Consider the following 15,757-nt stretch of genomic DNA (forward strand, 5'->3'; position numbering starts at 1 on the left):
AATGTGTGTCTCTGTGGGCAGGCAGGATCTTTGTAGCCTGGGGCTTGGTTTTGGGATTAAGCCTTTCCCACCCTTTTTGATGTGGGGTGGTACAATCCCATCATGACTCAGAGAAGTGACTTTGTATTAAAGACTTCCCTATTTTGTATATTGGATTAAAGGTTGTGAAGCTACACTATAAAATTGGGGCAGAATAGGAGCTTACTCTCTTGGTTCCTGGGATGATTAGCATGAGAGAGCAGAAGGATGCCACGTGGAGTAGGCCAGGAGAAGCAGCCAAGATGGCGGAGTGTTGAGTGAGAGGCCAGTTTGTGCAGTTTGACGCTGGAGAAGGAAGGAGATGGGGAACAGAGGTGAATAAGTCTGGTGAGCTAGAAACCTTTGATTCTAGGAAACTCGGATAAGTCAGTAGCTTTGTGAGCACTGAATGTGAGTGGGTTTTGGAGCCCAGTGTGTGTTTTTACTTGCCCGCCAGGTGCAAGCTAGAATTAAAGATGACAGCCCATCAGTTTTTGGCTCCGTTGTTTCTTTACCGACTGTCCGAATCCAATGCGAACCTGCATGGGCCAGGCTGTTGTGATGGCGGCCCTGGCTACTGGCTTTGCACCCACCATCCTCTGACTCCACCATTTTTTTACCATCTGCCTGAATCCAATGGGAACCTGCATGTGAATGGCTATGATGGTGGCTCCTGGCCATACACAGCCCATCTAATTCTCTAATATATTTATATTAATTACCTTCATTTCTTTTAGTTGTATGAAATCATTTATGTCTCTCTCATATAAAAAAAATTGATGTTAAATGCTCTTACATAATTCACATCTTATCATTCACTTGATTATTCTTTTTATAACTGAATCCTATTAATCCCAGCTACTATTCTTATCATTTTCTCACCTCTCACTTTATGGTATCTTTACACCATTTGGCACTTTTTTTGTTTTTTAATTTTTTATTTATTCACTTTAGAGAGGAGAGGGAGAGACAGAGAGAGAGAGAGAAAGGAGAGACAGAGGGAGAGAAGGGGGAGGAGCTGGAAGCATCACCTCCCATATGTGCCTTGACCAGGAAAGCCCAGGGGTTTCAAACTGGTGACCTCAGCATTTCCAGGTTGACACTTTATCCACTGCACCACCACAGGTCAGGCTCATTTGGCACTTTTTGTTAATCTCTCTTCATTGAGAATTTTACCTTTTTTCTTTTTTTTTTTAACCTCTTTGACAATTTCTGTAGTACTTCAACCTGCTGGAAACTACCAGTGTAGCATGAAAAAAAAAACTACTCAAGACATAAACTTATGTCAAGAGAGAGATGGGGAGGCCTGCCAAGGGCCTCCTGAATCTCCTTCTCCCTTAGCTTTTATCATCAGAAGCAGAACAGAGGTAACAGGATTACAGGGAGGGAGATCAGGTGACAAGGAAAGAATGATTAATGGACTTTTACTGACATGGAGAAATGGTTAATTTGATCAGAACATTCTTTTATTTTGCTAATTAATAAACACAAAGGAAGGGGCAATCTAGAACCTTCAGGCTAATTTTCTAAAGCTTGTTCACATGCATTCCTTTGTGTCTGCAGGAAGGTCACTCACTCACACAGCTTCTTGGTGTTTGCATCCAAGAGACATTCACTCAAGGCTTTTTTTTTCACAGAAACAGAAAGAGAGTCAGAGAGAGGGATAGACAGACAGGAATGGAGAGATGAGAAGCATCAATCATTAGTTTTTTGTTGCACATTGCGACAACTTAGTTATTCATTGATTGCTTTCTCATATATGCCTTGACCGTGGGCTTTCAACAAACCAAGTAACCCCTTGCTCAAGTGTAAAGCCAGAATCTAGGGCCACTACTACAGCTGCCTGGCCCATGCAGGTTTGCATTGGATTCGGACAGTCGGTAAAGAAACAACGGAGCCATAAACTGGTGGGCCATCATATTTAATCCTAGCTTGCACCTAGTGGGCAAGTAAAAACACACACTGGGCTCCAAAACCCACTCATATTCAGTGCTCACAAAGCTACTGACTTATCTGAGTTTCCTAGAATCAAAGGTTTTTAGTTCACCAGACTTTATTCACCTCTGTTCCCCATCTCCTTCCTTCTCTCTGCATACTTTGCCATCTTGGCTGCTTCTCCTGGCCTGCTCCATGTGTCCTTTCTCTGCTCTCTGCTCTCTGCTCTCTCCTCTAATGATAATCTCAGGAACCAAGAGAGAAAGCTCCCGTTCTGCCCCTATTTTATAGTGTAGAAATCCAAACCTTTAATCCAATATACAAAATAGGGAAGTCTCTAATACAAAGTCACTTATCTGGGACATGATTGGATTGTACCATCCCACATCAAAAAGGGTGGGAAAGGCTTAATCCCAAAACCAAGCGCCAGGCTACAAGGATTCTGCCTGCCCACAGCCCACAGAGACACACATTAATATCACCTGGGCAACAAACTCCACGTGGGCAGTGCCATCTTTAACAAAGTGAGCATAATACATTTTATCTGCCCAACATCAAGTCAACGACCTTGGGTCCAAGCTGGTGAGCTTTTTGTTCAAACCATATGAGCCCACACTCAAGCTGGTGACCTCGAGGTCTCAAACCTGGGTCCTCGGCATCCCAGTTCAACACTCTATCCACTGCGTCACTATTTAGTCACGCCACTCAGGGCTTTTAACTAAAATTTCTCAATCCAAGGCATGAGTGTTCAAGGTTAAATGGGTGATTCTCTACAAACTTTCAGTGCTTTGCTGATTGTTTATTCTCTCACACAACACTATGTCTCTCTTCAAAAGGGATCTGTTCTTACCTATTCATTCAATCTATTAGAAGGAAAGCAATCATCTTAGATTCTCTCTCTTGCTTTCTCTTTCTCTAACTACCCATATCAACTGAAAATCTTGCTTATTTTCCAGACTATAACATTTTTTGTTTAGAGTAGTTTATTCTTCTCAGGAATTCAGAATTCTTAAATTAGATTACAGCCCAATCTCTACTCCCTTAGTTGACCTGTATACCATTCATCTGAAAGTAAATAAATATTAAGCAATCTTAGACAAAGGGCAGTTAGGTGATTTTTCTCAAAATCACACAATTGGGACCTGTATGGCCAGGGGCCGCCATCGTGGCCATTTACATGCAGGTTCTCATTGAATTCAAGAAGACGATAAAGAAATTGTGCAGTTGGAGGATGGTGGGCCATTCTATTTATTGGTGTCTCACCAAGACAGGCAAGCCACAAGAGAAGCCAAGGGAAAAGCAGAAAGCCTGCTTTTCCCATGGAGGACAAGGGATCAGGGAGGCCTGTGCAATGCTCATAGCAGGAACCAGGAGAGTGAGAGCCCCTGGTCTGCCTCATTTTATAGTGTAGGAAATTAAAGCCTTTAAGTCAATATACAAATAAGAAAGTCTCTGATACAAAGCCACTTATCTGAGTCATAAATGGGATTCCTCATAGAGTGCACCACTCCCTATCATGCAACAGTCAAGGGTGTGGTGAAAAGCTTAGTTTTGAGAAGACCTTAGTATTAGAAGGGAGAAAAGTCATTAGGCCATAATGACTTTTCCAGCTTACAGCCTGTCTCCCACACCCAAAGTGAGCAAACATATACATCATATTTACAAACTTATTTGACCAACAGGACCTTTATCCAAGTATTCCACTTCTAAATATATTTCTTTTTCTACTATAATTCTCTATTTCAAGAAATTTGCAACCACATACTCAATCTTGATGACCCTGATTACTCTACTCTACTATTTTCTACATTTATCACTTTGTAACACACTGTATGATTTATATATTTTTTAACTGATTAGAGATTGTTTCCATTAGAATGTAAGCTCCAAACATTTTTTCAGGAATGCAGTAAATATATGAGTAAATGAGTTAACACATTAGAATGTCACTAATGTCAAAGTGGGAAAAATAGCAAAGCATGCTCTCTTAAAGTATTGGCAACACATATGAAAACTTTTGTCTTCTTAGTTCCAATTTATGAGAAAAACATATGCAGAAGAGAATAATTCAAAGCTTCAAGGAAGTGTGAAATTTTCCAAGAGAACAAAACAAAAGAAAACAAAAGAGACTGTAGTATCCAAACAGAACTGCATTGTAAATGTACTAAAGATATTATTTTCTAATAAAAATTTTGTACACTACCCCAGTGAAAAAAAATTGTTCAAAGTATTCACTTACCAACACTTCTGTAACACCAGCCACCACCATGGATATAAAACACACGTCTTCTTAGTGCTTTTGACTTCCTTGTTGGCACATATACACAGACAATGATGTGGTTGAAAGTTGTCTCAGTCACAGTGAGATTTTCATCTGAGGTTGGTGGAACTTGATTATCACCCAAAAGAATCATAAGGAAATCCACAAAAGAGTAAAGTCCAGCGTCTCAACAAATTCAGCCTAAAAATTAAATTCACAAACATTTTAGAATTCAATTTCCAAATATCAGAGATCAATGGACATATAAGTATACTTTGGGGGCTAAAATCATACCAATGCTTCCCTCTCACCTTCTAAATTAGACTGGACTGATAAGCAAATTAACAGAGACATGTTAACAGAAAAAAAATCAAAGTTTAATACAGTGAGAATTCACATAGGCATGGAAATTCCAGACAGTGAGGCAACATTGAGTATATAGGTGATGTTTTGAAAAAAGGGAGAGGGCACAGGGTATCAAATTTCAGAAGTGAGAGTAGATGATTAATAGGTAGGTGAAAAACACTAGAACATACCTGGCAGAAAAACTCTTGCTGGAAATTCATAATCAATGGAACAAGGGTTATCAAGCTAACATGCACCTGCTGAAATCCTCCTGTTTGCCATATTGAATTCAAATTCAGTTAAGTGGAACTTCCTGAGATTTTCCTGAAGCAGGTTTCTCTGTCTGAATCTCTTGAGCAGGGAAGGGGGTTGTCAAAAGTTCTTCCTGAATCTCTTACTTCTTAATAAACAGATTAAAATGACTCTCCCCCCAAAAAAAGCTTCAGGGTGGCGGAATTTTGATCCCTTCAATACTTGACCTTTTAATAAGCTCAAATCTAAAGAATTAAATTTTCATACACAAAACCTCTTTAGTCCTTTTAGATGAATCAGAAGTGCAGAGATGGTGTGTGCACTTAGTCTTTATTCCACAAAACTGTGTTGGAATCTCCACTAAGCTTTAGGGTTACACAAATTAGAATTTGAGATATGCTCTTTTCAAGAACCTCAGAGTTAAGTGAGAAAGACAAATTAAAGAGTTTAAAAATGTAAATGCTGCTACAATCCTTTGTACATGGTATTTTGGGAATGAACAGCAGGGGTAGCTGCTGGAGTAGCAAACAGAAAAGAGTTTCAAACAAGAAGTTCAATTTATCAGAGTTTTGAAAGTAATTCTTTTCCTTAAGTATTTCGTTCAACAAATAAAGTCAAAATACTTCCAGGCATAGGAACTAACTAGTTCAGCTTGCTGATGGGGGGAGTTCTTGTTGATCCAGGGAAGTAGGGTTGTAAATCTGAGTGCACATGGGAATGGGAGAGAGGGTTAGGGGTGAAGTAATGTGTAAGACAAAAAGGTAAGTGTAGGGTATTTTCCACTGAGGAAGAAAGAACAGCGTAGCCACCAAGTGTGGACTAGCAAAAGCTTTATTCAGAGAGCATCCTGGGTGAGATTCACTGGTCTGCAAGAGAGGGGCCAGAGAGGTTGTGCAGCGTCCCCCACCATGCAGGGGTAATTTATAGCATTAGTATGGTGGTAGTGCATTGATATGAGGTGGCAAAATTTTATTGGCTGACAGACAGTTGTTCTTTTCCAACATACTCCTGGGCCATTTCTTTTGATGGGCGTGGATGTGGGTGGTTCCAGCCAAAGTTCTCAGACCTGTTTTCTCATGTGACCTTCCCCCATTGCCAGCTGACCTCACAGTAAGGTCTGCTTGCAAAATAGTACAAAAGTCAGAAAATTCCTTGGCAAGTAGTATGGGGAATCTGAGACAGATTGCTGATTCAAACTGGCCCCATCCAGCACCCTGACCACCTGCTCCCTTCTCCCTTGCAGAACCACTCCCTTAAGCATTAAGTCTTCAGGACAATGAGGTTCTGATCAGAACAAAGCCTCAGGTCTGTTAACCACAGAGACAGAGTTTTGGTCACGCTAGAAATAACATCTAGGCCTCAGTTGTGTTTCAGCTCCAGGCCTGGAAAATCGGCAAAACCCAATGAAGTAATGCCATGGCTGACCTCAGGACCAGAAGCAGTGACTAATGTCTTCTTACCTAGGCATTGACCAATTGATAGAGCCCCACCCCTGAAAAGACGCACCTGGGAAATTGATGAATATTCTTTGGAGACATTCTCCTGAGACCTCCCCTAAAATTCCTGCCTTTAGAAAACCGATCAAAACCCTCAAGACAAGGAACCCAGTGCAAGACAAGGAACCCAGTGCTCTCCTTCTGGAGCATGCCCATACTTTTCTCCCACTTCTTTCTTTAGGCACACGTTCTTTGATTTCTCTTTTCTAAGCTTTAAGGGCCCTTTTTTTTGCCTTGTAACTTGTTTTCTGAGTCCGTGCAGCCCAGCTGGCTCATTTTTTCTACCTCTGTGGCTTTCTTTCTAAAAGGCTAAGTAAACTTCTTGCACTAGAGTTCTAGGCTCTGAATTCTGTCTTTGCAAAACTCAAGAACCAAGATCTAACACTTCTGCTAATATTTTCACCCTCAAATAAGTCAATGTCTTAAGCAAATTATATGTATTCATCTTGATAATATTAATGATTCACAGATGTATAAGATTGGTAATACTATCATATTCAGAGATGAAGAAAATAAGCCCAAGGAGGTTAAATAAGTAGTCCAGAGTCACACAGCTTAGGAAGTAATATTTATCAGGATTAAAAATCTAGTATTTAATGGGTATATTATATTCCTTTAAGAAAATGTATGAACAAATACTCAAAAATTACCAGAGAAGAAAACCAGTCAAACTAGATAGGAAAAACAAGATGAAACAAGAGAACAATTGATCACAAAAAATATAGATTTTTCAGTATCAAAAAATATATTAAAGAATTTTGAAATGTGTATTCTTTGACAGTTTTAAAAATGCATTACTCTCGCCTGAGCAGGTGGTGGCACAGTGGATAGAGCATCGGACTGGGATGCGGAAGGACCCAGGTTTGAGACCCTGAGGTTGCCAGCTTGAGCACGAGCTCATCTGGCTTGAGCAAAAAGCTCACCAGCTTGGACCCAAGGTCGCTGGCTCCAGCAAGGGGTAGCTCAGTCTGCTGAAGGCCCGCGGTCAAGGCAGATATGAGAAAGCAATCAATGAACAACTAAGAAGTCACAATGTGCAACGAAAAACTAATGATTGATGCTTCTCATCTCTCTCCGTTCCTGTCTGTCTGTCCCTGTCTATCTCTGCCTCTGTAAAAAAGAAAAAAAAAAAGGCATTACTCTCAAAACTGTCGGATAAGCTATAAATAAATAAATAAATAAATAAATAAATAAATAAATAAATAAATATAAAGGCTACCAGAGAAGAAAAGTTAAAATATATACATAATTTTTAAAATAAATTTATTGCGGTTTTTTTGTTTTTTGGTTTTTTTATTAATTTTACTAGGGTGACATCGATAAATCAGGGTACATAGGTTCAAAAAAAACATGTCCAGGTTATTTTGTCAATCAATTATGTTCCTTACCCATCACCCAAAGTCAGATTGTCCTCTATCACCTACTATCTAGTTTTCTTTGTGCACCACCCCCTCCCCCTTTTCCTCTCCCTCTCCCCCCACCCCCCGTAACCACCACACTCTTATCAATGTCTCTTAGTCTTGCTTTTATATCCCACCTATGTATGGAATAATGCAGTTCCTAGTTTTTTCTGATTTACTTATTTCACTTCGTATAATGTTATCAAGATCCCACCATTTTGCTGTAAATGATCCGATGTCATCATTTCTTATGGCTGAGTAGTGTATATGTGCCACATCTTCTTTATCCAGTCATCTATTGATGGGCTTTTTGGTTGTTTCCATGTCCTGGCCACTGTGAACAATGCTGCAATGAACATGGGGCTGCATGTGTCTTTACTTATCAATGTTTCTGAGTTTTGGGGGTATATACCCAGTAGAGAGATTGCTGGGTCATAAGGTAGTTGCATTTTCAGTTTTTTGAGGAAGAACCATACTTTCTTCCATGATGGGTGTACTACTTTACATTCCCACCAACAGTGAATGAGGGTTCCTTTTTCTTCACAGCCTCTCCAACACTTGCTATTACCTGCCTTGTTAATAACAGCTAATCTAACAGGTGTGAGGTGGTATCTCATTGCAGTTTTGATTTGCACTTCTCTAATAACTAATGAAAATAAGCATCTTTTCATATATCTGTTGGACATTTCTATTTCTTCCTGGGAGAAGTGTTTGTTCATATACTCTTCCCATTTTTTTATTGGATTGTTTGTTTGTTTGTTGTTGAGTTTTATGAGTTCTCTGTATATTTTAGATATTAGGCCTTTATCTGAGCAGTTGTTTGAAAATATCATTTCCCATTTAGTTGACTGTCTGTTTATTTTGATATCAGTTTCTCTTGCTGAGCAAAACCTTCTTAGTCTCATGTAGTCCCATTCATAAATTTTTGCCTTTACTTCTCTTGCCTTGGAGTCAATTTCATAAAATGATTTTTAAAATCAAGGTTCATGGCCCTGGCCAGTTAGCTCAGCGGTAGAGCATCAGCCTGGCATGCAGTAGTACCAATTCGATTCCCGGCCAGGGCACACAGGAGAAGCACCCATCTGCTTCTCCACCCCTTCCCCTCTCCTTCCTCTCTGTCTCTTTCTTCCCCTCCCGCAGCCAAGGCTCCATTGGAGCAAAGATGTCCCAGGCATTGGGGATGGCTCTGTGGCCTCGGCCTCAGGTGCTAGAATTACTCTGGATGCAACAGAGCGACACCCCAGAGGGGCAGAACATCGCCCCCTGGTGGGCATGCCAGGTGCTTCCTGGTCGAGCACATACGGGTGTCTGTCTGACTGCCTCCCCGATTCCAGCTTTGGAAAAAATTTTAAAATAAATAAATAAATAAATAAAATCAAGGTTCATGAGTTTAGAACCTATGTCTTCTTCTATGTACTTGATTGTGTCAGGTCTTATATTTAGGTCTTTGATCCATTTTGAATTAATTTTAGTACACGGGGACAAACTGTAGTCGAGTTTCATTCTTTTGCATGTGGCTTTCCAGTTTTCCCAGCACCATTTGTTGAAAAGACTTTCTTTTCTCCATTGTCTGTTGTTGGCCCCTTTATCAAAAATTATTCAACCATATATATGTGGTTTTATTTCTGGACTTTTTATTCTGTTCCATTGGTCTGAGAGTCTATTTTTCTGCCAATACCATGCTGTTTTGATTGTCGTGGCCCTATAATATAGTTTGAAGCCAGGTATTGTACTGCCCCCAGCTTTATTCTTTTTCTTTAGAATTGCTTTGGCTAATCGGGTTTTTTTATAGTTCCATATAAATCTGATGATTTTTTTTTCCATTTCTTTAAAAAATATCATTGGAATTTTGATGGGAATTGCATTTAATTTGTATATTGCTTTGGGTAATATGGCCATCTTGATTATATTTATTCTTTCTAACCAAGAACAGGAATATTCTTCCATCTCATTGTTTCTTTATCGATTTCCCTTAACAATGGTTTGTAGTTTTCATTATATAAGTCCTTTACATTCTTTGTTATGTTTATTCCTAGGTATTTTATTTATTTTTTTGTTGCAATAGTGAAGGGGATTATTTTTTTGAGTTTGTTCTCAAATGTTTCATTGTTGGCATATAGAAAGGCTATGGACTTTTGTATGTTAATTTTGTATCCCACGACCTTACTGTATTGGCTTATTGTTTCTAGTAGTCTTTTTGTAGATTCTTTGAAGGTTTCGATGTATAGGATCATGTCATTTGCAAAAAGTGATACCTTTACTTCTTCTTTTTTGATATGGATGCCTTTTATTTCTTTGTCTTATCTGATTGCTCTGGCTAGAACCTCTAGTACCACATTAAATAAGAGTGGAGAGAGTGGACAACCCTGTCTTGTACCTGATTCAAGGGGGAAAGCCTTCAGCTTTGTGTCATTTAATATGATGTTAGCTGATGGTTTATTATATATGGCCTTTATCATGTTGCGATATTTTCCTTCTATACCCATTTTGTTGAGAGTCTTAAACATAAAATTGTGTTGAATTTTATCGAATGCCTTTTCTACATCTTTTGATAAGATCATGTGGTTTTTGTTCTTTGTTTCGTTGATATTGTGTATTACATTAACCGTTTTAATTATGTCGAACCATCCTTGAGATTCTGGAATGAATCCCACTTTATCATGGTGTATTATTTTTTTAATATGTTGTTGTATTCGATTTGCTAGTATTTTGTTTAGTATTTTAGCATCTGTATTCATTAGCAATATTGGTCTGTAGTTTTCTTTCTTTGTGCTGTCCTTCCCAGGTTTCAGTATGAGGGTTATGTTGGCCTCATAAAATGTGTTTGGAAGTATTCCTTCTTCTTCAATTTTTTGGAACACTTTCAGTAGAATACGAATCAAGTCTTCTTTGAATCTTTGAAAGATTCGTGGGTATAGCCGGCTGGGCCTAGACTTTTATTTTGGGGGAGGTTTTTAATGTTTTTTTCTATTTCTTCTCTACTAATAGGTCTGTTTAAGCTTTCTGCTTCTTCATGACTCAGCCCAGGAAGGTTGTATTGTTCGAAGAATTTATCCATTTCTTCTGGGTTGTTGAATGTAGTGGCATAAAGTTTTTCATAGTATTCTACAATAATTCTTTGTATATCTACAATGTCTGTGGTGATTTCTCCTCTTTCATTTTGGATTTTGTTTATATGAGTCCTTTCTCTTTTTTCCTTGGTAAGTCTTGCCAGGTGTTTGTCAATTTTGTTGATCTTTTCAAAGAACCAGCTCCTTGTTCTATTAATTTTTTCTATACTTTTTCTGTTCTCTATTTCATTTATTTCTGCTCTGATTTTTATTATCTTTTTTCTTTGGTTGGTTTTGGGTTGTCTTTGTTCTTCTTTTTCTAGTTCCTTAAGGTGTGAAGTTAAGTGGTTCACTTGAACTCTTTCTTGTTTGTTCATATATGCCTCAAGTGATATGAACTTCCTTCTTATCACTGCTTTTGCTGCATCCCAGAATTTTCTGATATTTCATGTTGTCATTTTCATTTGTCTGTATATATCTTTTGATCTCTGTGCTTATTTCTTCTTTGACCCATTCATTTTTTAAAAGTATGTTGTTTAGTTTCCACATTTTTGTGGGATTTTTTTCCTCTTTTTTGCAGTTGAATTCTAGTTTCAAGGCTTTTTGATCAGAAAATATGCTTGGTACAACTTCGATTTTTCTGAATTTGCTGGTGTTGTTTTTGTGGCCCAACATATGGTCAGTTTTTGAGAATGATCCATGTACACTGGAGAAAAATGTATACTCTGTTACTGTGAAATGAAATGTCCTGTAGATGTCTATCATAATCATATCCAGGTGTTCTAGTGTTTTTTTTTAAGGCCAATATATCTTCATTGATCCTCAGTTTGGATAACCGACCTAGAGCCGTCAGCGGTGTATTGAGGTCTCCAAGTATGATTTTATTTTTGTCAGTTTTTGTTTTAAGGTCAATAAGTAGCTGTCTTATATATTTTGGTGCTCCTTGGTTTGGTGCACATATATAAAGAATTGTTATGTCTTATTGATTCAGTGTCCCCTTAGCCATTATGACATGGCCATTTTTGTCTCTGAGTACTTTCGTTGTCTTATAGTCAGCATTATCAGATATGAGTATTCCTACGCCTGCTTTTTTTTGGATGTTATTTGCTTGGAGTATTGTTTTCCAGCCTTTCACTTTGAATTTGTTTTTATCCTTGTTACTTAGATGAGTTTCCTGTAGGCAACATACAGTTGGATTTTCTTTTTTAATCCATTCTGCTACTCTGTGTCTTTTTATTGGTGAGTTTAATCTGTTTACATTTAGTGTAATTATTGACACTTGTGAGTTCCCTATTGCCATTTTATACATTGCTTTCTGTTAGTTTTGTGTCTTGTTTGATCCTTCTCTTTCATTTTTCTATCTTTTGTTTTTATTTGGTTGTATTCCATACATCTTTCCTCTGTTGCTATCTTTTTTATCTCATGTGCTTCTGTGGTGGTTTTTTCAATGGTGGTTACCTTTAAGTAATGAAAAGGGTTCCTACCCTGTTCATTGTAGTGCACTATTTTGTGAGTACTTTTGCACTCCATCGTCCTTTGCTACTGTTAATCTCCATCCTCTCCCCCCTTTCTTTTTGTTGTTGTCACCGTTTAAATTTGGTTTTATTGTGTTTTTCTTGGAGCTTTTACTTGTGGCTTTATTTTTTTTTTCTTTGTATCTGATTGGAGAACCCCCTTTAGTAATTCCTGCAGTGGGGGTTTTCTGATGATAAATTCCCTCATCTTTTCTGTATCTGTGACTGTTTTTATTTCTCCTTCATATTTGAAGGATAGCTTAGATGGGTATAGTATTCGTGGCTGAAAGTTCCTCTCTTTCAGGACTTTAAATATTGGGGTCCACTCTCTTCTAGCTTGTAGAGTTTCTGCTGAGAAATCTGATGATAATCTAATGGGCTTTCCTTTATATGTTGTATTCTTCTTTTCCCTGGCTGCCTTGAGAATTTTTTCTTTGCCATTGGTTTGTGCCAATTTCATTATGATGTGCCTTGGTGTAGGTTTGTTGTGGTTAAGAAAACTCGGAGTTCTGTTTGCTTCTTGAATTTGAGGCTTTAGTTCTTTCCACAGGCTTGGGAAGTTCTCATCTATTATTTGTTTAAGTGTGTTCTCCATTCCATTTTCTTTCTCTTCTCCCTCTGATATACCTATTATTCTTATGTTATTCTTTCTGATGGAGTCAAATAATTCTTGTAGGGCTATCTCATTTTTTTAAATTTTTGAGTCTCTTTCATCTTCTCTCTGTTATGCCTCAACTTGCTTGTCTTTTGTTTCACTAATCCTCTCTTCTATCTGGCCTGTTCTATTAGCTAAGCTTGTTACCTCGTTTTTCAGCTCATGAATTGAGTTTTTCATCTCTGTTTGATTTGTATTTTATTGAAAATAGTTTCAATTTCCTTGGACATATATTCTTTGTGTTCATTGAGTTGTTTTCTGAGTTCCCTAAATTGCCTTTCTGTGTTTTCTGTATATCTCTGAGTGTTTTTAGGATTTCTATCTTGAATTCTCTGTCATTTAGCTCCAAGGTTTCCAATATATTAAATTTTTTCTCCATAGATTTTTCCTCATCTGTGTTACCTCTCTTTCTTTTGTATCCATGATATTCGATTTCTCTTCCTTAATGGCATCTGAGGGTGGTTTTGTTGATAGTACTAATGAGATTTAATAAAGAATAAAAAGTTAAAAAAATAAAAAATTGAAAAAAGTTTTTTTTAATTAATAATGAAATAAGTAAAAATAAAATAAAATTAAAATTAAAAAGAAAGGAAATTATTCCCCCTCTCCTTTTTTCCTCTCCTCTCCTCTCATCTCTTTCTTGAGAAAATCTTGTGGTGAACTGTGAATTATATTGTATTTAGTAGAACAAACAATGCCTGTAATGCAGGGCTGAATTGGGGAAAAGTAATAAAGGGGCATGAAAAAAAATAATAATAAAAAAATAAAATAAAAAATAAAAATAATGGGGGGTATGGACCCACAAAAAGCAAATAATGAAAAAATTTGGATCAAGAATAAAATGATTTGCATTTAGGTGTTGGTTGACTAAGAGTTATGATGAGAGGAATAAGAGGGAAACAGCAAAATGGGGGGACAAATTTAAAAATTACTATTGTATTTAGTGGAACAAGAGCTTGATAAAATGGAGAGACAGGGATGGGTGCACTGCTAGTGAGTTATAAAGGTGAAGTAAAAAACCCCTCTAAATGCCACAAACATAAGTTTGAGTCCCAGATAAGATACTTTGTTGGTTATTGAGGTTTGAATGAGAGGAGGTGTACAGGAGAAAGGAAGAAACTAATATAGAGGGAGAAAAGAAAGAGAGAGAGAGAGAGAAAAAAGAGGGAACCACTAAAAGAAGAAAAAAGAAAAAAGAAGAGAGAGAGTTAAGGGTTTTGGAGTGCAACCCTCATAGAGAGAAAGGAAGAGGAAAGAAAAGATAATGGGAAATGTAACACTTATGGGTAGTGTAGTTCAAGGAGAGGACAGAGTAAGGCCGGTAGAGAGTTAAACGACCAAATTGGAGGAGGAAAAAAAAATCAAGGATGAAGATAAGAGAAACAAATGAACAAATATAATAAAATAGGATAGGTTATAAAGTCTGTGGATTATTCTTGATTTTGAGAGGTTATCTTCTTGCTTTTTCTTTTCTCTCCCTCTTCCTGGTCGGTGACTCTGTACCCTGGGTTCTGCCCCTTTGGCATGCTCAGGTAGAGGTTTGCAGTTAATAAGTCTCTATGGCGATGTCATGTATTGTGCTTCGGTCTCGTTCGCAGTCGAGGCTCATTAGCATTTATAGGCTCCGACAGTGAGAGAGTCCGTGTTCCTGGAGCCTCTCTCCTAGTCTTTCCTTCCTCAATTAGTAGCCTGATAATCCAGCTATGGGGTTGCTGCTGCCTCTGCCTGGATAGTAAGAGGCTCAAGGAGCTGGCAACTCCCCACCCTATTCCCACTCAGCACAGGGCTCTGGGTAAGGCTCAGTCAGTCAGAGCCGCTAGCATAATCAGGTGGGGCTTCCGCCCACTCAAAGACCTCTGGCTCTGCCACTCTGTCTGGTAACATGGGCGGGCACCCACTTCCGGGGCACTGGGAGGAAACTCTCGCTCACTATCTGTGCGTGCAGACCAGGATGTCAGGCCGGAAGTCTCGCCCTCTGAGTGAATCCCCCCGCTCGCACTGAAAAGTTCCAGCGTTGGAATTGGCTCTCGCTCCATCACCGTGTGTGGCTTTTTCAAGGTGCTGGGGTGGCCTGAGACTCCACCCTTGGCCCACACAAAGGCCCCCGACGCTGCCCCTTTGTGGGACAACACAGGCTCCCAATCCCGAGGTGCTAGGAGGAGTCTCCTGCCCACTCTCCATGCGCGCAGACCAGGATGTCAGGCCGGAAGTCTTGCCCTCTGAGTGAAACCCCCCGCCCACACTGAAAAGTTTCAGTGTTGGAATTAGCTCTCGCTACCTTCCTGTGCACGGCTCCCTCAGGGTGCTGGGGCGGCCCGAGATTCCACTTTTTAGCCCACACAAATGCTTCTGACTCTGCCCTTCTGTGGGATAACACGGGCAGGCACTGCCGAGGCACTCGGAGGAATCTCTGGCTCTCTATCAGCACGCGCAGACCAGGATATCAGACCAGCGGCCTCACCCTCTGAGTGAAACCCCCTTCCGCATGGAAAAGTTCCAGCGTTGGAATTAGTTCTCGCTCCCTCACCGTGTGCGGCTCTCTCAGGGCACTGGAGCGGCCCGGAGATTTCACTTTCATCCCACACAAAGGCCTCTGACTCTGCCTCTCTGTGTTGTAACACGGGCGCACCCTCCTGGGGCTTTGGAAGGAATCTCTCGCCCACTATCTGCGCTCGCCAACCAGGAGATTGGGTAAAATGGCTGCCCCGCTTGCTTTCTTTGTCTGGGTTTGGCACGAGTGTTAGCTGTATTGCCCGGGTTGTCACAGGAACAGTTTTTCCTCGGCTTGGATCTCCGTGCCACAGCCTGGTTCGGCCGTTTGTGCCGCGGCCT

General features: G+C 39.4%; 1 pseudogene; it reads right to left on the bottom strand.

The window, feature by feature from the left end:
• Positions 1 to 10,165, bottom strand: part of LOC136322414 (arylacetamide deacetylase-like) — a 51,256-nt pseudogene extending 41,091 nt beyond the window's left edge.
• Between the last annotated feature and the right edge of the window lie 5,592 nt (positions 10,166 to 15,757).

The sequence above is a fragment of the Saccopteryx bilineata genome, chromosome 2 (assembly GCF_036850765.1).
Source record: "Saccopteryx bilineata isolate mSacBil1 chromosome 2, mSacBil1_pri_phased_curated, whole genome shotgun sequence".
NCBI lineage: Eukaryota > Metazoa > Chordata > Mammalia > Chiroptera > Emballonuridae > Saccopteryx > Saccopteryx bilineata.